Consider the following 26,999-nt stretch of genomic DNA (forward strand, 5'->3'; position numbering starts at 1 on the left):
CCTGTCTATCTGCCCCAACAGCAAACAACTCTGTCTCCATGGCTCTGGTCTTCCAACTTTAGGACCACCACTACCACCAGCAAGTGTTGAAACAAGACAAAAGGAGAGAAGTGCTTTCAAATATTCCCAGGATAATCTGAGCCATAAATTATGCTGAACTGCATCCAGAAGCAAATGGAAAGCTACTGAAGTGCATTTTACCTGTTGACCTCAGCTATCTTTTTTAAATAGATGAAGCCACACATCCTCTTCCCCAGCTGAAATTTGCAAGTGATCTTCAGACCAGATCCAAAATGATTTCAACATAAGCCTGAGTGTTGGACAGCATGTAAGGCCATGCAGTCAAGCTACTGGTCATCTCCATTCCAAATATTTACAGCAGTCCCTGGATGACTAAATTTATTACAGTGTTTCCTTCATTTTGCCATGCAAATTTTATTACCCTATGGTTAACTGGTCTCTGTATGTCAGCTGCACATCTCTGTGAATCAGCAAATGTTAGCCTTTCTAACTGGTGATATATATATATACACACATATTTCATGGAGATTTAAGCAGAATACATTCACCTTGCATCATAAGAAGGAAGGTATGTATGGATACCACGGATGAATGTATGTGATGCAACTTAAAAAGTTGCAGTAACGTGTAAGTCTGAAGCTGTTGGAGACAAGACCTGTGCTTGGGACAGTTTAAGCCCAAATTTGTCCACTACAGATTCTCACCTATAAACCATGTTTTCAAAGAAATGACACTCACTGGGATGGACTCATGTTTAAAACTGCCTGCTAGTATCTGCCTTCCTAAAATTACAAATTGAGAGAATAGCTCCAACATAAGGTTAGCGAACCTGACTGTGTTAGTCTGAGCTGAATTTGAGTGAAGTTTATCTGTTTTTGTTCAGTCTTTATGCTTGTTTATCTTGTATTTCTGCTGCCAATTTCATGGCTGATCAGACAAACCAACAGACTTTTTTATGTTGCAAGCTAAGGGAAGTCAATAAACAGACAAGTTAACAGGAAAATATACCCTAAGTGACACCTCCTTTTCCCCTAGCTTTATTAGCCTAGTGCTCCCATCAGCTTCCAGATCCTGATGTGACTACAATATCACTTATCTCACAAATAGACTGTAAAGTCCATTAGGTTAGGACCTTCCTTTCCACTGCTTTATAAAAACATCAGCCAGACCAGCAGCACCACATAAATACAATAAAGTAATGATGATAATGGATGATAGTAATGATTAAAAATTCATATCCCCTCTAGACACGAGATCAGGAGGTATTTGCAGCTTCCCAATTTGACTCGGAAGGGACAAGAAGATGTAGCAACATATAAAAGCCAGGAATAGAACCACGATCGGGGAAAGAGCAACAACAAAAAGAAAAACAAAGACAAGTTCAAGGAATCCCTGGAGAACTCCAGTTTTTGAAGTCCCTCGCATGCACTCACAGCAAGGAACCTGTGACAGCTGCCGCTGTGTATGATACCCTCCCGGCTCCAGTTCTGTCATTTACCGAGCTATCCTGTCATCAGCCAGCACAGAAATAGAGCTTGTTACCCCAGGTCCCATCCTCACTCCTCAGAAAGTCAAAGCCTATTCATAGATCAGAGCTGTTTTGAATGCAAGCATGAAGAAATAGAGATGGCATCAAAGCAGTATTCTGGTCTTTCTCCTTTACTTTGCTGATACTATAAGAATTGGGCATACATTTTCAGATGAAACACACTTTTAGTTAAGAAAATGAAGAAAAAAATCACCTTAAAGTGCAGATCCTGCAGCTTAGACATGTTTAGTGAATTGCTTCATTTTTACTAAGTTGCTCAGGTTTTAGACAGGCTAAAAAAAAAATATGTAGAAGCAAAAAATTACACTATAGTTTTGTAGATGTCTTTATGTCATGTCAGTATTGCTAGTGGCTGCTAACAGATACAGAATTACATTTGCGCTCTAAATAGCCCTTCCTGCATCTCACTGGTTGGTTTCCGCTTCATGCGGTGATGTGGTCAGAGTTTTCTGACTGATTTTTTTTGTTGCAATACAAACCAGATTTGGCTCTTCTCCCCTTCTACCTTGAAAACAAACCTCAAACAGCAGGAAGTGGAAGTGTGTTTTTTGTTTGTTTTGTTCTTTTTACCCCCCAACACAATAATCGTTCTAAGTCAGAAGTGCCTCTTGGAAAACCAATGTAGGTTTGTATTTCTAGGAGAGAGGCAGAATGCGTATCCTCTTCATCCATCAATGAATTCTGAGTTAACAGCTACTAATACTAGCACTCTCCTGTGAATACTTTATTGATACATAAATACTCATCATAACTGAGATTTTATTATTATTTTACTATCAAACCTATCTCTTGTTTAGCAGCCACGTCTCCAGAAATTCTAAATTTAAAGGAACAATTCTATTTTCAGGACATTTAGAACACTAGAGTCAGACTCACGAGTTACAAACAAACTCCAGATTATCAAATTCCTGCTACAAGCTCTAAAAAAATATCCTCTCTAAAAGCAAGGCATTCATTGCAATAGAAATGTTAGCAAAACTCCACTATTTTAAGACTTTGGTTTCTAGGTTGTTAAAAAATAAGCCTGCATATATAAACAGCCCAGTAGTATAATTCAAGCAAGTGTAACATTAACCAAAATGGGAAATTATATTCAGCAGTATTTAACCAAACACACAAGAAAGGACAATTTTCAGGCAAAACAAATAATTTCTTTAAATGTTTTTCTGAGTATATATAAGGAATCATCAGATTAATAAAACAACAGTGAAGTATCTACAGGGCTTATGTCCCCATAAAAAAGTATGTTTCAGAGAATCTAATTTCTTTTCTGACAAAAGCAGTTGTTATTAAACAATTGCAGTCTGATTTTGTGCTTTCAAGAGGAGTATTTATGTACAAAGCTAGTGTGCTGCAGAATTCTTGTTAGCTTTACTGAAGTGTGCATGCATAATATATAGTTGCTGGAAGTGAAATAGAACTACTAAACCAAACCAAAGATCTGGAAAGGGAGAAGGGAGGAAGAAAAAGACTAAAATGTCTTTAAACATTGTCAAAACCATATCAACAGTATATGCATATATAATATGCACATATATATATATATATATAATACCCATGGCTATACACCAAAGTTGTGTTGTCAAAAGCAGATTTAGAAAAATTAACTTTTCAGTAAAAATAATAATAATAATAAAAATCTGCCTTCTCTTCTCAGTAGAAACCACCTTTACTCCTTTACTTTTTTTTTTTTTTTTTTTTTTTTTTCCCCTAATTTCTTTTAATCCTTTGATAGATTTTCTCCTATAGGCTATGCTGGAATGGACTTCTCTTCTTTCACTAAAATCATTCTACTTTATATAAATGCATGCCACAATGTTAATTAGAGTGAGGAAAAAATGATCCTTCCCCCTCCAAGCTGGGTGATTTTTCTGTTGCAAGTCCATTTCCCATCTCCTTCCTTTGTGAATTCCAAGGGAGAATGAGATGAATTTTCCCTCCCAACTGGTGTGAATGGAAAATTTTAGTCATTGAAGTTCATTTTACATTTATTTTAAAGTCTAGACATTCCTGGCTTTTAAAATTTCCAGGTACTTGGCATTAGAAAAATGCCTCCATTTTTTTTATTTTTTTTTTTTTTTTTTTTTTTTTTTTTTTCTTTTGAGGGCAATGCTGAAGGGCATGGAAAACTTAAGACAAAAGTAGTAGCACAATACTAAAAAGGTTGAAGAAATACTCAGAAAATTTCTTCTAAGGATGGGGAAAAAAAAAAAAATGTATGACTCGGATTCAAAGAGCTCGATCTGTTTAACTTATCAGAAAAGAATGAGAGGCGACTTGGTTGAGATATGTAAGTATCTTCAGAGAGAGGAAGCATGATGCATAAAGAACACTTTAATCTTTGGGTGAAATGCATGACCAGAGCCCAGCAACTGAAATCAGATACGTAAGAGTGAGAAATTTGCTATTTACATACTTGACGAGATTGACTAAGAAATTCTTGAGGAAAAGTGTGGGGCCTTGTTCACCTTCTCTTTTCAAAGCCATGATTCGATGTCTTTCCTTAACCAAATATTACTTTATGCTCTGAAATTGTCTGTTACAAGAAGAACGGAGTGGAATTTAACGTCCTGTGATATAAGAGGCAAAACATATACATCTCAGTCTATTCTAGCCTAGACAAATCTGGGATTCATTACAAAGAAGAGTAAACAAAGCGTTGGAAAATACAATTTCATCCTGCATTATCAATCCTGTAGATTGGGATAGCTGACATTGTGGAGATCAGTTCCATTGCTCAAGGCCTTGGCATTGTGAGAACATGGCTGAAAACACAGCAATTTTACCAAAGTATATCACTTCGTATCTCTTGAATCCCCAGGATATAATCAACCAAGATGTCATTTATTGATTTTTTTTTTTTTTTAACTATTCATGTTGATAATGGGATATAACTAGAGTACCCTCTTATGTACGTAGAGGGAAAACTACTTTGAAAATTAGATGGCAAAATTTGCAAGGTATAAATGTAAGGCACTAGTGATTTCTCTTCCCCACTCCCCCCCCCCGAAAATAAATAAATAAATAAATAAATAGTTATGCACTTCTTTTGAATATTTATCATATAGCCACCTATATTGTAAAGGTGGTAAAGGTGAGCAATTGATTAAGAGCAGACATGGAAAAAAATATAACAAATCAATTCATGAAAAACAATAAGAATAGCACATCCAACTGAAAATGGACAGGGAATATAGCTAGAGAGAATAGAGACACAATTTGGAGCAATGTGTTATTAAGAAATAAGTTGAGATTTTTCAGGCTTCTTTTTTTTTCCATTGAAAAACAAAGATGAAGAACCACCTAAATTATTTAAACTGCCTTCAGGCTACGTATGGGGAGTACTATTTGAAAAAGCTTGGGTTTGTGTTCAGGGATTTTATTGAAAGGGCAAAATAAAACCCAATTCCCTGGCTGATAGCTCATTAGCTTCAGCCCAGGATCTGGGCCATTACATATGACCTGATGATTTACTATGGAGCACTATGAAAATTCTGGAGACCTGCCATGGGATTGCAATATACCTGCTGCACCTACATCTTTCCCACTGGCTTCCATCTACCCAAAAACTAATATCGAGGTTTGTGGCAAAAATAAATAAATAAATAAATCTGGGGCTGGTGTGGAAGTGGCATGGAGGAGAGCAGCATTCCAGAGTGCCAAATTAATTTCCCTAGGGATCCCCTACTTGTAAAATCCCATAAAAAAAATGTCACTTTTCATTTGCAAAGCCACTTTGATTGCTAACAGCAAACACATGCCTTACTTTGGCATAGAACTCTACGCCATCAAATTAAATAATGTTTTTTGTTGTTGTTGTTATTTTTCCCCCCTAACAATCTGTCTCACACATTCCTTGGCTGCTTTTAAAAGTCACTTGTAAAGTTTCACACTTGCATGCTGTGAACAGCAAAGCTGGAAAGCTTAGTGTCTCCAAGGATCAATAAGATTTGAGTCATTTTTGTTCAAATGGAGTGAAGCAAGTCCAGTAATTGACAACTGCCATCTCATGGTGATTGCAGGAAATGAAAAGGTAGGTCTCCAGATTGTTCCTGACAGGCAAGAGAGAGCATCATGTAAAGGCCTGATTACATGTTGCTTACACTTGGGGACATCAGAGATTCAGCAAAACACTTTACAAGGGAACACTCTAAGTTCACTATAACAACAAAATTGAATACTAATATACTATAACACCAGAGTGTTCCTCCATGCCCGCACCCAAGTATCTTCAAAAGTCTATACTAATGCCAGCAGAAAACATTATGGGGCCTGGCTCAAAAGCCCAAATTTATATTAAAAACCTAGCTTAGAACAGAAAAAGCACAATTTAGGCACCCTGCCAGTGTGAGTCCCCAAAGCAGACAACTGGTCAGACAAAATAATTATTATGTCAAGAAAAATAAGGAGGTTTCAATGTGGTGCTGGATATGGAAGTGTTTTTCTTTTTTTTTTTTTGTGGGGGGGGGGGGGGGGAAAGATCAGGTTTCAAAGATGTTTTCTCAAAGTAATAAATAAATTTAGAAGAAAAATCAGAAATCTGAATAAAATGCTTACACCTATGGCAATATTAATCACCATACCCTTCTATGGCTCTTACAAGAAATGTATCCGTGGGACGTTCAGGTCCGAATTATTTCAGAATACTTTGCTCCAAGAAACAGAGAAATGTCTGGGGCTCCCTTGGTCTCCCTGTAGGAATGAAACCAGTCTGGATAAGAAGTTTCTTTCAGCACAGAAATTAGACTCTTAAACAATTCCAGGAATAATTTCTACCTGATCAGAACAAAAAGTATACCCTTGGACCAACATGGGAAGCCCCATCTCTCTTCATCAACCCAAAATGTGTCCCCTCCCCAGTCTCCTGTGCAGTGCAGGCCCTGGGTCAGCCTGCTTTGCACAGAATCTGCCTGGGCACCTGAGTGCTACCACTGATTTCAGTTCAACCAAGCCCATATCCACCCTGTTGCATTAACTACATGGTGCTCCCGTTGCCAGTGCAGTCTGATGCAGAAATCCATTTACATTATAAAAGTCATTGGCTAATACAAATCTGCAGTGTCCAAAAAGACACATGTACTGTTCAGTTTATGTATTTGAAATAGGCTTTTTTTTTCCTTCTCAATTAAAAAAGTCATAATAGAAGTTGAGTGGAGGTAGATGTTGGTATTATGTGGACATAAATTACATTGAGTGCTGATTCCAATACCTAACACTAATTACTCCCACCACCTTATCTAGAAATAATTAGTGAACATCCTCCTTAGAATGGTATCCCTGATTCTTCTCTTTCCTACAATAAAACTACTCGGGCTTTACACCAGTGTAACTAAGCAAAGGATTACTGTTGTTGCCTACTGTTTTTAAACTCTTCTCACCCGCTGAGTGAGTGTAGCTTTTTCAGTGCAAGATATCAGGAACTGATCTCCTTGGGAATTACAGAGCATAAAACCTGAAGACAGATACACACTTAGCAGTGAGCCCATGATTACATGTTTGTACTGATAACAGAGAAGTAATAAAAAGAAGGAAACACTTAGCTTAAACTCTGAGCATATAGAACAAGAGTGCACGTGGAGGGGAAACTCAATTATTTAGTGAAAAAAACATTTTCAAAATAGTGTTTCATTTTCATGTCCTTTTTTTTTTTTTTTCATGCTACTCATTTCTTTGGTTCATTTTCAGTCCTCACCCGCCTCTAGAGCAGCAGATAGACCTAGTCAATCTACAAGTCCATAGACCAGTTGACCTGCGTTCTGCCCCTTCTGAAGCCCTCTGACACTGCAGACAAATGGTATTCTGTGATGGGGAGAATTTGCCAAGCTCACTCAGCTTTACTTATGAAAATTGAACACTCACCAAGAAAACATACTCAGATTCCTGAAACACCATCAGAACGTCTACATCTGAAATGGAAATTTGTTAAACCTCTGTCACTGCTGAGCCTTGAGGCACCTATATTCATGCAAGTCAAAAGTCTGATACTTCTGTGCCCATTTGTAGCAATGCCAGGAATTGCCTGAGTACTTACCATGAGGAGTTGCAAACTTAACCCTATGTCTAAATAAATATATGTGGCCAGCTTTGCTTCTGTACTGGGTCTGGCTGGGATGTTAACTTTCCCTGCAGCAGCCCATACAGTGCTGCGCTCTGCACTTGTAGCTAGAACAGCAGTGGTATCACACCAGCGTTGTGTCTGCTGCTGAGAAGTGCTGGCACAGCATCAGGACTCTCTCTAACCCTCCTAGGGGGTGGGTAAAAAAGTGAGAAAGAATCACCAGGGTAGCTGACCTAAACCAACCAAAGGGATATTCCATACCATATGATGTCACACTCAGCAATACAAGGTGGAAAAAGGAAGAAGGGGGGGGGGCTCTCGGAAAAATGTCTGTCCTCCTCCCAAACACCAGCTACGTGCGTTGAGGCCCTGCTTCAAGGACGTGGTCAAGCATCGCTCATTTGTGGGAAGTAGAGAGTAATTTCTTTCCTCTGCACTTCCACATAGCCTTTACTTGTTTTTTTATTCCCCTTCCCCCTCCCTCTTCCCCTTTCCCTTTTTTCCCTTTAGTTGAATTAATTAATAATAATATTTCCTTAATATATATATATATATATATTCTCTTTAATTAAATTATCCTTATCTCAACCCGTGAGTTGTTCTTTCCTTTACTTCTTCCCCTCCTCATCTGAGGAGGGGGAGTGAGAGAGCGGTTGTGGTGTTCAGCTGCCTAGCACGGTAAAACCACCACAGCTTCTCACCCAGCTAGCTGGTCTCTGGGCATCGTCACACTCATTTCTCTAAATTAGAGCTACCTTTTCAAGTCTAGTGTGAAAGAGAGGGAGATGGTGATGTCACTCCAACCATTAGCTTGGTTGACAGTGCTGCTATGCAAAGCAGAGAGGCCCCAGACTCCAACCCATTCTCCATCTGTGTGAGTTTGAACCCATGCTCCCTGCATCCATTTTCTAACTGCTAGCCTAAAGCATATTTCAGTGATAGTTTTCTTGCCTGCTTATCAAAGTAATGTTCATTTTTTTGGAACTATGAAAATGATAATGAGCAGAAAGGATTTTTTTTTTTTTTCCTCCACATTAAGTGGAATATAAAAAGATATCTTAGTATTACATTCCACTAGATGCTGTTTAGGGAAGGTTGGCACCAGCACTTTACCAGTCTCAACAACAAAATCTGGGCAAACTATTTCATTCATGCTGTGTGACAGCCCTTCCTTAGTTATACTCATGTATATTTGCATATGTACATACAAGATGTGTTCTATATCCTTCCACACTACATTATCTACAAACCTCAGGGCATCCTTCCGTAAGGCAAATCAAGAGCTAACCTCTCCACCCTTTTTCAGTAAGATGTAGTTCACAGACATCCATCAAGCTATTTGCTGTCCTTGGATTCAAACCCCTAAGCATGGATTAACCATGCTTAGGTAATCTCACTATTAAAATCCATCTCATCTTTTATTACAATAAGGACAGAAATTTGCAAATGTAGGTGTTGGGTTCTCCAGCATCTAGATTAGCAAAGGAAATATATCAGAGCTGATTAGCAAAAGAGATCTCTGGCCTCTTCCCTACCATACTGCACAATTTCACATCACCCTCAAATGATATGGTAGCAAGAGAGCTCCAATAAATGCTCTTAGCAGTTGAGAAAGAAAGAGACAAAAAGGTACATGGAATAGGCCCTTTTTGGCTGACCTTCTGAAGGCCAAATATCAAGGGAGAAAATGCAGCTATCCTGTGGATGGGGAGGAAGGTGGCCAACACATGCCTTTCTGTTTCTGCAATATATGTTACACCAAGATGTATTTATTTCTTAAGTATGAGGGAGCAAACATCAGTTTTTTTCAACATCCTCAGTAAAATCTAAGTCTGAAATGCTTCGTGGAAATAGAGCCAGCTGGGAGCTTTCAGAAGAAATGTGTTGCGTTTTCACTACTGTTTGTAGAAATGTGTTATTCAGGCAGATTTCTGAATTCAAGATTTGGGATTTCCTTCTCCCACTCTTTATTCATACATCATGTCCTGACATTTTAAAATTAAGAGGAACAAATTTTTTGTCTAGGAGAGCCAACTGACAAACATAAAAGAGTAGAAACTGAATGTTTTCAAGATGTTGGAACAAGTATTTTGTGTATCTGTTTCAAACCGAACATTTTAAATACCTTCACTTATGACATGAAAAGTATTCATGCCCAAAACAAGGCAAGGAAAGGCACAAAATATCCCGAACATCTAAACAGCAAAGTAAAAATTCAGTACTCATTCTAGCAGGCACCAGAACACAAGATTTACTGCCAAACTGGCAGGAGTTTTCAGTGCTAAAAAGTTCTAGTTCAAGTCCAGAGAGAGAATTTTTTAACTGGCCTTTCTCCTGCCTTACTTTCATTTCTCAGCAAGCTTCACCTGCACTTTGAGAACTAAACCAGAGCAATTAGCTTTTAGCCCTACCTTTTATAGCTAATTGCCCTTAAGGCAACTGCACAGATTCCCAGGTGTCAGCTTTCTGTGGTGTTTATGCAACTCCCTGAAGGAAGCAAGCAAAGGCACTGAAAAAGAAAAGTTTTTCAGCACACATATATGTAAAATGGGAGCTTAAAAAGCCAACAAGGCAAGATGATCATTAATTTTCTATGTATATCACGTTCACTCACTGAATTATACAACATGATAACATTACAAGCAGAAAAAGCTTCTTCAAGACAAGGATTAAAACAAATTTCTGCAACCTCACAGTGACCCCTAATTGGCACTTGAAATCCTTTAGCCACCAATATTATATTCCTAAAACCCTTGAGAGTGTTTTTATTATTATTATTTTTTCCTCTCAACATTCATCTAACAAGCTTATGTGTTGTTTGTCTGAAATAGAGGTCAGCACACATTGCAGGAAAAAAAATTCTGCTGGCTGGAAGGGGAAAGTTTCCTTTTCAGTCACTGTAGGTGAACTCACCTATTTGTGCCAGCAGGAAATACGGCCACAGATCTGGTTCTCAGCTGAGATTTCAGTCTGCTGGTTTGGTTTAGGTCCCTGAAGTGGCATTCCAGTGGGAGGTGGCACTGGGGACTCCATATCACTCCAAAGGAGGAGATGAACACTCAGAACCCACACAATGCTGCTGCTGCCACTCAGTAACCTCCAGAATACTCAAGGATGCGGCCCTGTGAAGCTTCCACTAAAGAAAAGCTTGTATTTCCCAATTTGAGGTACTTTTAAAATCTGGTAAGGCTAATAGATGTTGACTAACACAGTTTTTTTTTTTTTTTTTGTTTTTTGTTTTTTGTTTTTTAAAAAAAAAGGAGCTAAGCTTTTCTAGACAAGTCCAATATTTACATGGGAGATGACTTGAAAAAACTTGTTATTGTATACATAGTCAAAGATGTCAGACTCATAAATGCCCCAACATTTACAGTTTCCCACCATTTGAATATGAGCCAGCAGTGTGCCCTGGCAGCCAGGAGGGCCAACCGTGTCCTGGGGTGCATCAAGCACGGCATCGCTAGTAGGTCAAGGGAGGTGATTGTCCCACTCTATTCTGCGCTGGTGCGGCCTCACCTCGAGTACTGTGTGCAGTTCTGGGCACCACAGTATAAAAAGGACATGAAACTGTTGGAGAGTGTCCAGAGGAGGGCTACGAAGATGGTGAAAGGACTGGAGGGGAAGACATACGAAGAACGGCTGAGGTCACTGGGCCTGTTCAGCCTGGAGAAGAGGAGGCTGAGAGGAGACCTCATCACAGTCTACAACTTCCTCGTAAGGGGGTGTCGAGAGGCAGGAGACCTTTTCTCCATTAACACCAGTGACAGGACCTGCGGGAACGGGGTTAAGCTGAAGCAGGGGAAATTTAGGCTTGACATCAGGAGGGGGTTCTTCACAGAGAGGGTGGTTGCACACTGGAACAGGCTCCCCAGGGAAGTTGTCATTGCACTGAACCTGTCTGAATTTAATAAGAGATTGGACTGTGCACTTAGTCACACGGTCTGAACTTTTGGGTAGACCTGTGCGGTGTCAAGAGTTGGACTTGATGATCCTTAAGGGTCCCTTCCAACTCAGGATATTCTATGATTCTATGATTCTATGATTATCTCAACACCTGTCTTGGAGTTTTCCTCTCTGTTCGTGACTACCAGGACAAACCTTTCTTATTCTGTTGTCAGCTTGGAAACAAGATTTTGCAGCTCAGTAAAACTGTTCAGACAAGGCCTATACGGTACTTGACCTACAGCGAGGTGTCTTTGCAGAGACAATCATTAGGTTTGTCAGTAGATTCCATGGTTCTACACAGGAAGTCCACACAGCATTTCTGTGTCCACAAAGTGACATGAAAACTATCTCTGTGGAGGAAAACTCAGGAAAGAGGAAAACAACAAGAGAGAAGGTTTCGGTATTTGTGACATTCACCGTTAATGCCAGCTGTTTGTACATGCTCAGTTGCTCACAGATCTACTGGCTTCTGACTAATTAGCAATCTTAAGTGGTCCGGCTAAGCAGGTGGCAAACTGGAATGCATTGTTTTGTTTTGGTGCCCATATTTCACAGTGCTCTGTTAATGCCTTTTTATTTGTATTTATATTTTTGCTGCCTTGCTTCATTTTATAAGTGTTCAGAGCACTGCACAGCATTATGGTACACTATCATTTTTCAAACCATTAAATGTTAACTTCATTTTCTTGTGTGAATTATGCTTTGCTCTTTTAGTTTTGTAATGAAAAATAAGTACAGGTTATGCAAGCAATAACCCCTGTGTAAGCAGCAGCTATCTTTTTAAACGGTTTATTATGCCACAGTCTGGTACTCCATTAAATATAGATTACAGACTGTTGAATAAATGAATATCAACTAAGCAGACCCATCCTTCTGTACATATCAATGCAAATAATGAATCGTGGCACCTCATAAAAATGTATAACCCAGAAGACTGGGTCAAGAAGTAATTACACATTTGTCTTATCTCATGCTTCTTGCTCTCAAAACAGCAAAATGCATTTGCAATGGTTAGGGGACCCTGAGAAAGCTCTTATGACCTGTTTTTCCTGAAATGTGAAAAAATATATATTCTTCCTCGTAGTGATATATAGATGGGTTTAGATTTCCAGGTATATTTTTTATAATACCCTTTGTAAAAATATGCTTTTGTAGTTAAGGGTCTAACTGTAAAATTTGGTTCATATCTTAGCCCTTCTTCATGTTTCCTGTTTTACAACTAAAAGACTGACAGAAAGATTCAGTTTTGGAAATGTAGGTAATTATCCGATTAAACAGGCTAGCATATGATTTTGATATTTATTACACTCCGTTGTGTAATAAATCACACAGAAAAGTACAAGTGTACTTGTTCATGTAGTTATAAGCATACAAAAATATCTTAGTAATGGACAACAAATCCGGACAGAAAACATGACTATGATATTCTCTAAAACCAACAAGATTAAACTGATACTGATTAGAGATAACTATAACTAAAAACAGGAATTTCAATTATGCTTGCTTAATGCTGAAATAGACTAACTTGTTGCGTATGGAACAGATTAAGAACTGGAATTAATTAATCATTAGGTTATTAAAATAATACTATTAACGTGAGCTGTATACCAGGAAAAGTTATCTTTAGCTGCTCAGGAGGAATTATCTGGTGATCCCAGCTTGAATAAATGGACTCAGAGAAGAGGCTGTATCAGCAAAGGGAAAAATAAGCCAAACAATTAACTGTCCAAAGTATCTCTTGCCCGTTTCTTCCAAGGCAAGTTTTCAGCTGCTGACAACCGTCACAGTTTCTCTGATTTCAGTGTTGACATGCTAATTCACATTGTTTATGAATAATAATTGCATCTGCTTGATAAATAAATCTATATGAACTTAAAAATCTATTCACAGTCACATTCATCCATGGATTTCTAGCATCTGTAGCCAGAAAGCTGGGAAAATAAGATTCATTAGTAGGGGAACACAGCTTGTTACTGAATGGGATCAACATTTTTATGTTTATTTGCATCACTTGAAACCCTATCTTGGTGAAAAAAAAGTCTCTAATTGTTTTTTTCTTTATGCATCAAATGAGAGGTTCCACAAATTTCCCCCAGTGGAACACAGAAGCAAAGAATGAGAGACCAAACTGGAAGAAAAAGGATAGGAAGAATTCTATTGTCTGCCCATCAACTCTTTCTTGTTATATGTGGCAGATATATTCCTCTCTTGCCCGTACAGATTCACTGTTGTCCTGTGCTGCTCTTAGGATATAGTATTTTATCAACATCACAGATATGGACGAGTGAAAAAACATGGTTTATGACAATTTATGGCTCCATGATCAAACCACTGTTCTTATTCTTTAAAAGAACACAGAGGAAGCTGACCTTAAGCATCCTCTAAATTAGCCCCAAGGTATACTTTAAGCACTTTTTTTTTTTTTTTAATCACTCTTCTAGAGTCTTGAAATTCACTTAAAATTTGGGGAAAATGCCAATACTACCCTTGGAAAAGCAGAGAAAGTAAAGCACGGGGAATAATAATAATAACAAAAAATAAGGTCATACAGCACTCATCTGTTTTTTTTGTTCTGTTTTTCTACATCCTTATCATGAGGGAGCGCAAGCTATCATTCAAAACACTGAGCACTCTGTTCCTAGGCACCAACAATCAAGGAACACAGATCAACAGCCATACACCCCATTTATGGTTCTAGATATGCTGTTTCCAGACAATTCTCTTTTATTTGTATTCCTAAATAATCACCATACAGTGGTAATATTAGTATTCTCCATTTATAGGTATAAAAATGGGGTCAGAATGAACCTATATCGCTTAGGCAGGATAGTAGACCAGAATGAAATAGAATCAGTCTGATAATTTTTTCACCATTTTCATAGTAAGCATATATATACATATATATATATATCATGCACCTGGAGAGAGACATACTGTTATATTTGGTCATATGAAATTACACATATCTATTTCCTAGAGAATGGAAGAACTACTCCATTTTCTTCAGAAGCCTTACTTAATGCTTGTTATTTTTTTTTCAGTGATTGAGGATATTGTTTCTATTAAATGCCTGCAGTTATGCTTTCTTGAGCACTGAGTGGTGTGGTGTGTAAAACCACAGACAGGATGGGTTATGTTATGATGGGTATCTGATATGGTACAGAGTCTGCACTGAAATTCAAACTGTGTGGTAATATGGTGGGAGAAAGGTGGCGACTTCATTTATCACAGGTGATGCTACCCTGTTTATAGGGAACTTCTCCAGTCAGTATTGCAATAAATTACCAGCACAAGGTAACGATCAAGCTAGGGTCTTCATACAGACACATGACCATTGTGATTGTGTTTATATATAGTGATTCACTTTGCTATCTATCCAGAGAGGATAATATAAAACACAAACCTGAGATTAAAACAAACAAACAAAAAGAAAAAACCCTACCTAATACACTAGTTTTGCTTGTTTTATGATGGTGTGATTTTGGAAGTATTTAAAATTCAAGAGTGCAATTATTATAAAATGCAGTGAGCAGCAAATCTTCTAATGGTAAGAAGAAATGTGAGAAGTAGTGGCTAAATCAATAACACCTAGCTCTTGAAGTATGTTTAGTGTGTCTTATGTGAAATATCAATAATTATTTACAGTGTGCAAAGACGTCTTTAGTGTTCAAGAGATATGCAGAAGAGAAATGCAACATAATGAATTATATACTTAAGTACGCACAGTCAGTTCAGTTCCTTTTTTAAACTAGGCTATTAAACATGTCTCCAACAAGCCTCACAAACTACTGATGCTGCCTCCTTTCCAGATCTGCCTGTTCTTGGGGCAGTTGCACCTAAACTAGCTGCCTCCCCCTTCTGATCATTCAGACCCACACAACTTCCCTTATACTAAGACTTAAATACAAAGGTTTTCTTGTCCAAAAATCAATTTGCAGAGAGTGTTAATGGTTTCTCAACCTTCAAGCCTGCAACTGAAGTCCAGGTACAGATTTTAATTTACCAAAACCGTCAGTTTGGCATCTGGTCAAGATAATAAATATTACTGTTTCCCTAGACTCATCATCATGGTGTAGATCACGTGTCTACTGCAGGTCACGTATTATCTACCTGTTCAAATTGTGATCAATGTGCTCCAAAGCAGCCCCTTGACAAAAAGAACAAGTGGTGGTGATCACTACAGTCTTGTCAGTGTGACCCTTATGCCCTTATAAATGAATGAAAGGGAATTATCTGAAGAATAGTGTAAATCTGAGTGAAAGCTATTGTGAGTTTGCCCCAAAATTTCCTAATGTCCTTCTGAAAGCAAACCATTTCAGTACTTACAAATTAGACTGATCATAAAGTATGCAACATAGCAAGTATTTCCCATCTAATTTTCAGTTCTATATTCCAGAACACATTTCAGATGTTCCATACTAACATGACTGCAGTGCCCAAAGGCACAAATCATCCTTCAGGCTCCATTGTGCTAAGAGTTATTCAGACACACTCAGAGGGCCTTTTCCCACATAGCTTGTGAGCCTAGAATACAAGCACTGTGCACAGGCTGGAAAAATATGGTTACAGTCACATACATAAAAGTTGATATATCGATACTTCAGGTTTAATATTAAATATAGAAAAATAAAGGTAACTGCCAATAAACTTAATCTGCTATTCATCAAGCTCTCATTTGTTGCATGATTTTATAGTGGAGGGGACACTAGAGGAGAAATTTGCGTTAGAAGAAGCTAGTAGTAACCTTCTGCATCAGCAGAGAAAGCTCTCTGATGTGGTATGCCAGACAGCACATTACACATTAAAAATAAGGATACGTAATACAAAATATTAGTCATACCCTGTTCAGTCAGGTCCTAAATTCTACTTCGCTTGCAGAGCAATGAAACATTCTAAAGAAATTATTTTTGTACATGTGAATCCACTAATAAAACATACTCAGATCCATTTGTACTCTTTCTTTCATATAATGCCTGAATGGTCACAAAGTTTCCAAACCCTGAAAATCAGCCACTCCTTATGAAAATGAGCAGACTGCATATTAATTTAAGGCAGACAGAAAAACAATGTCACAACCAGACAGATGGGAACAGAAGACTAAGGCAGGAACACTACTCCTTCAGCTCTGACAAAGGGACAATTCCTATAACACCCACAACCTCCTTTTCATGGTTTCAAGTCGAGGAGCAAGTAGGACTCTACTTAGTATGTCTGCTTGGACACACGTAGAAGCAAAAATTGCTTTCATCTAACTGTCCATCAGCAGTTCCAGGGTTCCTTTTAAATGAAATATAGTAGTGGCAGAGTTTGGGTTACTGTAAGCCTGAAATACAAAATCCTGATTAACGCAACAATTCTAATATATAGTTGATAAAAAGAAATTTTTTCCAAGAATATTCCACAAAGATAGGTCAAAGTTGCTAAAATAATTTAGGGTGGGGGAGCGGAGAAGAAAAATCCAATTATAAATTGAATGGTATTTGAACCAGTGAATCCAGAAATGACTTTGTTTTGCATGAAAGGGAAAGCTGAGAACATTGAAGAAATTCAGTCTTTGTTCTTAGTGCTACACGATTAATTAGAGATAAGACATGTTTCAAAATGTTTCTTCATTTATTTTTAATTCCCAAGAGTTTATTAGTTTAACTTGGTTCTATGAACAAACTTTAGTCTGGTAAAAAAAAATAATAATAATAATTTAAAAAAATCCACTTTTATATATACAAAGTTTTCTTTTTCTCTCCTGTGATCCCCCCCACAATTTTTTTTTTTTTTTTTTGGGGGGGGGGTGAGGGCAGGAATAGAATATTTAAAGAGGGAAGCTATTTTTCCTCCATTTTATCTTTTATCCATAAATGGCATATTGACACGCTTGCTTATAATGTACAAACAGGATGATATTTATTTTATCTATAATATGTTGAATTTTCTTATTATTACACTGGAGTGTTTCTATAATCTTCCCAACTTTCTCAGATTCTATTTAGATACCACAGCACAAGTAAAATTCTACTGCTATTCTTGGATCTGCAGTCAATGTAAATTGCTGTATCTCAGGTGTCAGCAGCTTAATAAATTTGTTTGTTTACAGTTCATGACTTTTGAGTGTTCCTGCAACAAATCTTTCTAAATAATGATTCATTTAAAAGGTGTTCTAATGAGTGTTTACTAAGAACTCTGCTTCATTGTGTGACTAGCCTTTTTTTTTTTTTTTTATAGTGGGTGACAGCTCAAGTGTTTTAATATTTCATACAAAATTAATCAATTTAAAAGAAAAATCTAATTACACATGAAATGCTTACATAATTTTAATCTAATTACATAACTATTAAATGATTCCTACGTTATCATACCCCCTAAATATATTTTTACTGTTCAGATGATATTTCATTATCATAAAATACATTTTTCAATAGATTTAAATTAAACCCTTGTAGAAGATACCATGAGGATGATGACTGATTTGTAATTAAAATGGAAGGTTAAGTCATTTAGGCCAATATTTAATGCTGAGCTAGTGATGATTGCAAAGGCAACATTTCTAGCTGCCTAGAGACTCTTGGGCTGAGGTTTAAAGATCTCGATGGTAGAAATAAGAAACTGTGAACACTGAAGTTCAATCTGCACACATACTCTGTGCTAACATTAGGAGATCAAAGGCTATCCACTGAGATTTTCTAGGGCCTGGTGAGACACTTCATTAGGAAGTTTTAAATGTGGATAGTATTACTGGACAACAGGCCACAGGAGGATGTCTTATATTGAATGTCTTATGGACAACTCCTTAAAATTGAATAAAAACCATTCATTTAACTAGAAAAGCCTAGCTTTGGAAAGACAGGAATCTCTAAGGGTGCTAAAAATATATCAGAAAGAACATCCACAGCCATAACTAACTGAAAAAGTTGTTAAAGTTGGTGTTTCTGATTGATTAAAAAAGTTCCATCTAGTGAAGCAAACAGCTGTGACTGTGATTAGAAAGGTATTTTATCACAGGTACCTCGGATTGCCTAGAGAGATCTATGATTGCCAGCATTTTTTTTTTTTTCCCCATAGTCCTTTCAGCCATTTTCACCCCAAATCTCTCCCATTCCTTTTTTATTTCTATATGCATATTTTTTTGCCTTTTGTTTTGTTTTGTTTTTTAAAGTGGAAAATGTAAAATACCAGGTGAAAAGAAAACTCTTAAATGAGTCCATCATTTCTCCTGTTTATCTGCTATCCAGGACAATTTTCAGCCTCTCCCATAGTCTTCCCTGTAACTAAAAGATGTTGCCTAGCTCTTCAGTAGAGAGCTATGAGGAAATGTTCTCCCAGGTTTTGCTTTATACCATCAATCTCCCCTACAGTCCCACTGCAGCTTGTTGCCAGTTTTGCCTCTCCTGGCTGACCCTACCTTCTCCTTGAGCAATGCTAAGGTAGAGGCATGATGCCAGTCTTCAGGCTCTGACCCCCATTTCCCAAGGTAACAATTTTATGGATCCATAAGTCTTATCTATGCTGTACTGCCAATAGTTGTAGCCCTGATTTTTCACACACAGCAAGTTGTGGAGGAACTGAAAGGGCAATACATCGGTTTGTTGCTGCTACACAGTCAACTTGACCTCGGTCAATGCTACTTTTTGTTGTCTCCTATATTTAGTCCCTCCCAGAAAGGTAGTGTGTGGCCTCTTTCCCCAAAGACCTTGCTGTAGACAGACAAATAGCAGTTTTTCAAAAAAAAAAAAAAAAAGTTGTACACTTTTTGTCCCCCATGAAACAAAGCCCCCTGCCTCCCTTTTGTTTGAAGCAGAGAAAATGTAACACGTGACTCTCTTTTCCAATTTGTCTCTTCAGCACTGTCCTCCAAAGGCTTTTTCAGGAACCAAAGAAAATCCTGGCCAGTTCATATCCCAACAATATGACTGGTTTGAAGGACTGATACTCTTCATTTAACTTTCTTTCCCCGTTCTTTCTACCAACCTTTTGGGACGTTTTCTAGTGACTTTGCTCTATGCTGTGCACTTCTTTATTTAACACCCAGATTTTGATTATGAAAAAGGTCTCTGCTGAGATCAGTCTGGACAAAATTATTCCCGTCTCTGTTTGGGACCACGTGGCCGCCAACTCCACAAGTCATTTGAATACTCAAACACCTCAACTTGCTTGTCTCTCCATCCTGCCATCCAAATCATTTTGTACTCAGGTTAGATGAACATTTCTTCACAAATCAGATACCTTCAACCCAGGAAATACCTGACAAGCAAGGAGGATGTCTCCCTGGAGGAGAGTGGAGAAATTGCGCCCAGGTGACTTGAGAGACCACAGTGGACCAACAGCACGAAGAAGCATAATTCTTAGTAAAATGGCACCTCTGCTTCCCTCAACCTTATCCTTCCCCTTCACCATAGGGACATTCCCATTCATCTACAGTTGACAGTTGCTGCACTTTGACACAGATCGGGTAGGTTTCTCACCTTTTGTTTGGTTTATCCCTGCCCCAAAGAATCAAAAGCTTCAAGAGCATTACACCCATCCAGCTATCTCACTAGTGAGTCACAAACCCACCAGTCAGTTCCAGTATGGCAGAGGGAAGAAAACTGACCCAAACTACAGCTCTTCTCCAACACTTCCACTAGTACACCCCCTTTTTGACTACCACTATGAAACGTGCCATAGCCCTGCTGCTTCCTTTATCTGTCCCAGAGCCTTAGATAAGCACAGCCACTCCAGGGGTGGTGGTGTGTTAGGGGTCAAGAATGAAAAATTCTCCTAATGAGAATGTGAACATTTAGTGGCCACAACAGTGACCACCTTGCTGCCCCCTCCCAGTAGGAACTGTGGCAGACTAACCAAACAGCTACAGTCAGGTCAGGCCTTTGACCTTTAGTTTGCTTGCTTTTTTTGGCAGAAGTTAAAGAGCAATGGATAATTTGGTAGTGTCTGTGTGAATTTAGAGTACTTCCATACTCTACAGAGTCTGCAGTTTAAGTTCATTTTAATTCTTAAAGCTCTTGCTGTCTCCTTACATAAGTGTCTTTCCTGGTGCAAAGGCAGAGACCAATATTAATATCCTCAGCTGAAATAATCCTTATAGCTCTGCAGCTTAAGATAAAACTGACAGCTTCCGTCAGGTTTTATTCTTCAGGACACAAACTGGGGGTCAAGGAGGCATTTTTTCCCACAAGATAACATTGCAAATTTGGTTCCTATCAGTATATTTTCATTTCTCTGACCTATCCTAGCACTATAGAGCTAGATTCAGCACACCAGATTTCTACAGAAGTGTTTCTGGCTTTTATTCAACTAATACAAACAGAAGCCTTTCCTTGACCTCCTCCCCTACATTGGTAGACTCGCATCCTCCATCCTAGACACCATTTTTAAAAAACAGATGAATGAGGGCAAAATCCTTCCCTTATTCAATCTATTGCAGTCGCTTTCCACACATAGCATCAAGTCACCTCACAAAGTAGTTCAGAATGCAAAAATATAAGGGACAAACACCAGCTATACTGCATTTGATTTATTTATTTATTTTTCTCCAAGATGGGATGGAAATACCTGCAAAAAGCCAAAACAAGATCTATTAATATCCTCCCCTTTGGCTTATATTTTGGCTTACCCAGAGAGAAGAAACAGAGCTTCTTCTCTAAGAGTTAATAGCATACACTCTCCTACCTCTCCTCCTGTATTAACATATTATAGGTAGACAATAATCTTATCCCTTTGAACAGAATGAGACAGTTCTAATTGTACAGAAATGCTTTAGACAAATCAAATCATTCTGATGTTTTGAGTACAATAATTAATTTTCTATGTAAACAAATGTGGTTTAAATTTTCTTTCTGCTTTATGTATTTAAAGATGACAAAATAGGCTGCAGAAACCTTTCCATGAAATCAACACAAGTATACATAAAATATAGCAAATTTTTGAGGATTGTCACAGCAAAAAAAAGCAGGGAGCCATGCAACTCTAGTCAAAACTGACCTGGGACTAGAAGGGCATATTCTTTTGTAAGCACGTACCAGCAAGTTTCAACTGGCTTCATTGAGCTGTTTTTATTTATATCAATTAAAAATGAATTTGAAATTTCTTGAAGGGATAATCTATGCAAAGGCTTTTTTTTTTTTTTTTTAATAAATCTCATTTTCTATGAGAGAACCTAATTATTGCACTCTGCCAGATGTAACAAGTCAGACAGATGTGACCCCAAATTTTAGATGCATGAGAGCAGCATTCTATTATTAAGTATGGTTTATGCTTCTTTTACTAGTAGCTCCAGCTAGGTATTTATGAGTAAATTTTAAAGTGGTGGGACTTAGGACATGAGTTTTGAATACCAAAGGGTATTTTCCTTATGACTTCACCTTTATTTTGTTTCAGATCTACCCTTCTGCACTTCCCCTTTTAGTTTCAACATGAAACAAGAAATGTGATTTCATTCCTTCATAACTCTGAGAAACTTATTTTATTGCAAGTCAAGTGTCTTAATTTGAATATAAAAGGATTTTAAAATTAATTAAATACAATTAAGGAAATAATTATGCATAAAAGTAATGGATGAACATTTGTCATAGCTGTCAACACAAATTTTTCTCCTCTTCAAAAATCCACAACTACATGTTTGAGAGGTCACAAAAATGAGGGAAAAGCAAGTGGGTGAGTGATTAGAGATATGAAGGGTTGAATAACCTTTTCCAGCTGTGAAAGAAAGGATAGTACTCAAATTTGAAGTTTACAGTGGCCAAAACTGAGGAAGAATAAAAAAAACTATCTGCAACAGAAGGAGGTTTTCCTATTTATATATACACCACTAAAGTACCAGACTTATTTAAAAAAGCTTTCTCTGCAGTGCAGATTGACATAAAATTTACCTTTCAGTGACTAGATTATGCTTGAAATGCAGTTACAACACAGATGGCTTGTAGCTACATAATACACTCTGTGTAAAGGCATCTTCACCAGAAGAATAAATGTAAAATGCAAAAACACTAGTATTAGTATGCCCAAAATGATGCATTTAAAATAAATAAGGGGCCTTTGAAGGGTTCTTGCCAGAAACTTGCCAGTACATAATAAGCTTGGAGTCCCCTATAATAGGGAAAAAGAAAACGATACTTTCCATAAATCTTCCTTAGCTGTCTATAAAACTTCCAAACCTCTTTTATCACATGGTGGAAGAAAGTGTATTTCCCAAAAGGAAACACTGGACAAGAGAAATTAAAATTACTTAGAGAAAAAAGTATTTAAAGGTATTAAGAATTAAGCTTTATTTATTCAAATGAGGGCTTGGAATCCAATTGCCTTTAATAATCTAAGTGACTAAGAGCTTTGGGTCATTCAGAGCAGGACAGAAATTAAGTCAGGATTCAGTCATTTGTTTTGTTCTCAGAGCATTTCCCACCTGCCTTATCCCTCTCTGCAAGCTTTTAACCTTACAGAGCTCCAATACAGAACAAAGAGTAAAAGAAATATTTTTAAATATGATTAGTAAAAATAAACAGTCATCTAAAAAGCCACATTCAGAATTCTCCAGTCTTGAAGCAAATAAATTGCTGTAACACATCAAGGCTGTTTTTGTTTGGTTGTTTTTTTTTTTGTTGTTGTTGTTGTTTCTTTCTTTCTTTTTGAAGGGGGGAGGTGTTTTCATTTTAAAGGTGAAAAGAGGTAAATTTGGGTCTGAAATGAATAAGGAGTGTTAAGAGGGCTGATATGACCCACTCCCATATTTTAAGCTGACGTGTTGTGCTACCAAGTGTGGGATCATGTCAGCTCACGTCAGTCAAACTGTGCTGTGGTGCGTAAAGCGACGTGATAGATTGCCAGCCAGCTGTCCTTAATGCATGACCGGCAGAAAGCCGACAAACTGAAACAACATTACAGGAAGATCTAAAGGACAAGCACAGTGATTAGTGTGAAGACTTGAGGCAGATAAATAGCTATTTACTAATGAGGGATGGAGCATGACGAGCTCATATCCCGGTTGCCTGTTAGAGTCTGGGAAAATAGATGGTTTACAAGGCTGCATTAGCAAGGGTCACCCAAACCACAGGTCTGGGGTAAAAAAAGTGTAAGAGGCTGAGGAAGAGATTTTTTTTTTTTCCAGCAGGACTTAGCCAGAACAGGGACAGACTGAGTACCAACACAGTGGGTGTTGGTAATACTTTGCACATTGTTTGGTCCACTAATGGTAAAAATACAGAGTTCCCTAGAAGGGGAACAAAATATCAATTCATTAAATATAGATTTAATTAGATGTCTCACTTATAAGGAAATGGCATGTGAGAGCAGACAGCACTAAAAAAAAAACACAAACCCTGGACAGTCTGGAAGCTGCCCTCTAACTTGTTAAAAACCAATAAATTGTATTCTATTTACTTGCTTAATCATCCAACATTATGAAATCTATTTTTATTTTTTTTTTTTTTTTTTTCCAAAAATTCACTTCTCTTAAAATTTCACATCCTGGAATGCTGTGACAGGACTGCAAACTTCTGGTCTTTCATTTGCCTCAGTTATTCATAAAGGAATATAAATGGATGTTTAGAAACATTTGGCACTGTCACATTTTAAGATAGCTTAAATATGTTAGTGCGCTTATTCTAGTCAGCTTCAAGTGTCTTTGTGAGAGTCTAGCCATTATGGTATTAAAGAAAAGCTAGAAGATATAACTGAAGAGGAGAGGCTTCAGAAAGAAAAGACAATTTAAACAGCTAATTAAAACTATTTGAAATCAATCTCTTTTGGAACATGGGTCTATTTCAGTTATCAGAACCTCAGTTGAATATGCTCTTTATATAACTGTTATATGGTTTAACAATTACCTAACAAGAAAAAAAATATAGAGAGAGAACTATATAAACTGGCATTATATGGAAAAGCGTTTTTTCCAGAATATTTGCATGCATTTTAGTTGAACTACTTGTTCAATGAAATATAGTACAGTGACGACTGATGTGTGCTAGAATAAAGGAGCTGTACCTAGATGAACTGATGTCAGTTTAGTACTATTTCAAAATAAAAAGGCATATATAGGCCATGTTGTATTGACACCCACAGAATGAGAGGACATACCTGCTTCAATAAGACAGACAGATCTGACACCTCTACCCATTCTTCTGCTGTTCACATGTCCCAGCTCCAGTGTGGAAGCTATGGATGTCAGGTGCCCCCGAGAGGACTTATGACTGACTATACATACCAAGGCATATCAGAGAAGTTCAGGTTATTCAGTATCTGACAGTAAGAACATGCTCAGATAAAACATCTTATGAGCTGCTTGTAATCCAAACTGACCAGGAGTTCAGTAAAAGATGGGAGCAGAAAAAATGTAGAGTTGTGTCTAGTTTTAACAAAAATTGTGTGAATCGATAGCATAGAAAACAGGTCTTCAGTATGTCAGTATGGTTGTTTTCATTAGTACTCCCTGAAAAATTCATGTTTCATCGATGATACATGGAAAAGCAATAAACTCTTATATGACCCAACCAAAATAATCTCAAGCCACACCAGAAATTTATCCTGCTTTGTCAGAAATCCTGTCAGGAAGGCCAACATTTTTTTTATTATGTGCTATAGTTTCTATCCCTCTTAACACAGAATAAGAATTGGACTTTTTTGTTAATTTCTTAAAAATTAGACATCATTTTTGATTTCCCTTACTAATAGGCCATTTTAGTAAGAGCTTATAAACCAGAGTAAAGTTCAGAAATCTAAGAAAAAAGAACCTTATCCTTGCAATTGCTAATGTTCAACTACTGTGAGACTTCTTTAGGTGACAAAGCAGTTTTAGAAAAGTCTTCAGATCTTTTTCTTTTGAATAGTGACTTCTTTTCCCAACTAGTTTTAATAGTGAAAAGCAATGCAACACATTCATTCACCTACTCATCTGTAGCCTCATAACTTTCAACTACATTGAACCTTTGACGATTCACTGGATTTCCCTGGGCTCTGGTAAGTGTTTCTGCTTCTTATATGTTCACAAATGTTTTTACAAAGTTCTTCCCTGCACACCCTCCCCTCCCCCCTCAATCTTTTATTAGTTTTCATCTTTAACTCAATAGAGATAAATCTTTTTTCAAGTCTGAATATCTGCAAAAATAAATGATTATTCTCTGGAAAAGTTTTGGATTTAAACTGTTTACAACATAGCAATCAAGCCACACACAGCATCCTCTAACGCCACTAAACTGAATTTATAAACCTACAAGAATCCATTCAAAATATCATAGAACGAACTCATCCTTATAGCAGAGAATTTTACTGAATGTGTTTAAAAGTCTGAAAGCTCTGCACGTAGCAATGTTTGGTTTTCCTTTGATATTTTCATTTTTTCATTCTTTTACTGAACTATGTATTAAAAATAAACACTAAAGCATCAGAATTTATATTTATTTGAAAAAATGTTTTAAATGTTAGTGCGATTGATTGAAAAATGAAAATACAAATGTATTTTCATATATATTCATATTTTCTTATATATCAGATGTGACAATGTTTTCAAAACCAAGAAAAGAATTTAACCTTTTTTTTTTTTTTTAATACTTTCTTCATTTAGCTTCTCTATGAGTAATAAATTTGGCTTAGCCGAGGTAATGAAATAAAGAAACTTTTCCAGTCATATACACAATTTAAATATGAACTGTCAGAGTAAGCAAGTTCATACCAAACATTTGAAAAGCTGAGTTATTGACTAATATTTCCTTCCACAAACATTTTGACTTTTCAGACAATACAATGCTAAAGAAATTTTGTATCAGCTATCATCAAAGGTTTCTCATAGTGGGAATTAGGCCCTATATCTTGCATTAATCCTTTTAATAAATAAATACGATATTCTGAAGCCAGAACATACTTACACCAGATTTGTAGCAAAACAGCTGGAAAATGTATTTTAGGAATAGCAACGTTACAGACTTTGGAACAAATTAGAAATTTAATCTTTTATTTAACTCCAGTTCCAGGTGCAACTGGGTTGTGACCATACGTTCAACTGCAAAGGAGAGACTGAATTTGAATATGAACAACGATGCAGGCTTCTCTTACCCACCTAGAAACAGTTCACTGTTGTTGCAATCCTGGGATTTTACAAAATACCTACTGATCTGAACCTCCCATGAGAGAACAGAGAGTGGAAAGTGTTAGCATACTTAGTCTATACTAATTGAATATTCCATCCATTTTATCCATGATTTTATTACACAATCAAATGGCAACAGCTACCCTGATGTTATACCATTTTGATATAAGCAACACTATTCACATTTTTTCCACAAATACTGTGAGTACTCTGAATGTCCTGAAAGAAGCTGATGCTATTGTTTCAACATGTTCCTTACTAGCAACATTAATATTAAATATTTACTTAACCGGAGTTCTTGCTGTGGATTTTGTTGTAATCATGGCAGGCACAGAAATACAAAATGAATATTAAGGGTAAAC

Source organism: Oxyura jamaicensis, chromosome 7 (genome assembly GCF_011077185.1).
Source record: "Oxyura jamaicensis isolate SHBP4307 breed ruddy duck chromosome 7, BPBGC_Ojam_1.0, whole genome shotgun sequence".
Taxonomy (NCBI): domain Eukaryota; kingdom Metazoa; phylum Chordata; class Aves; order Anseriformes; family Anatidae; genus Oxyura; species Oxyura jamaicensis.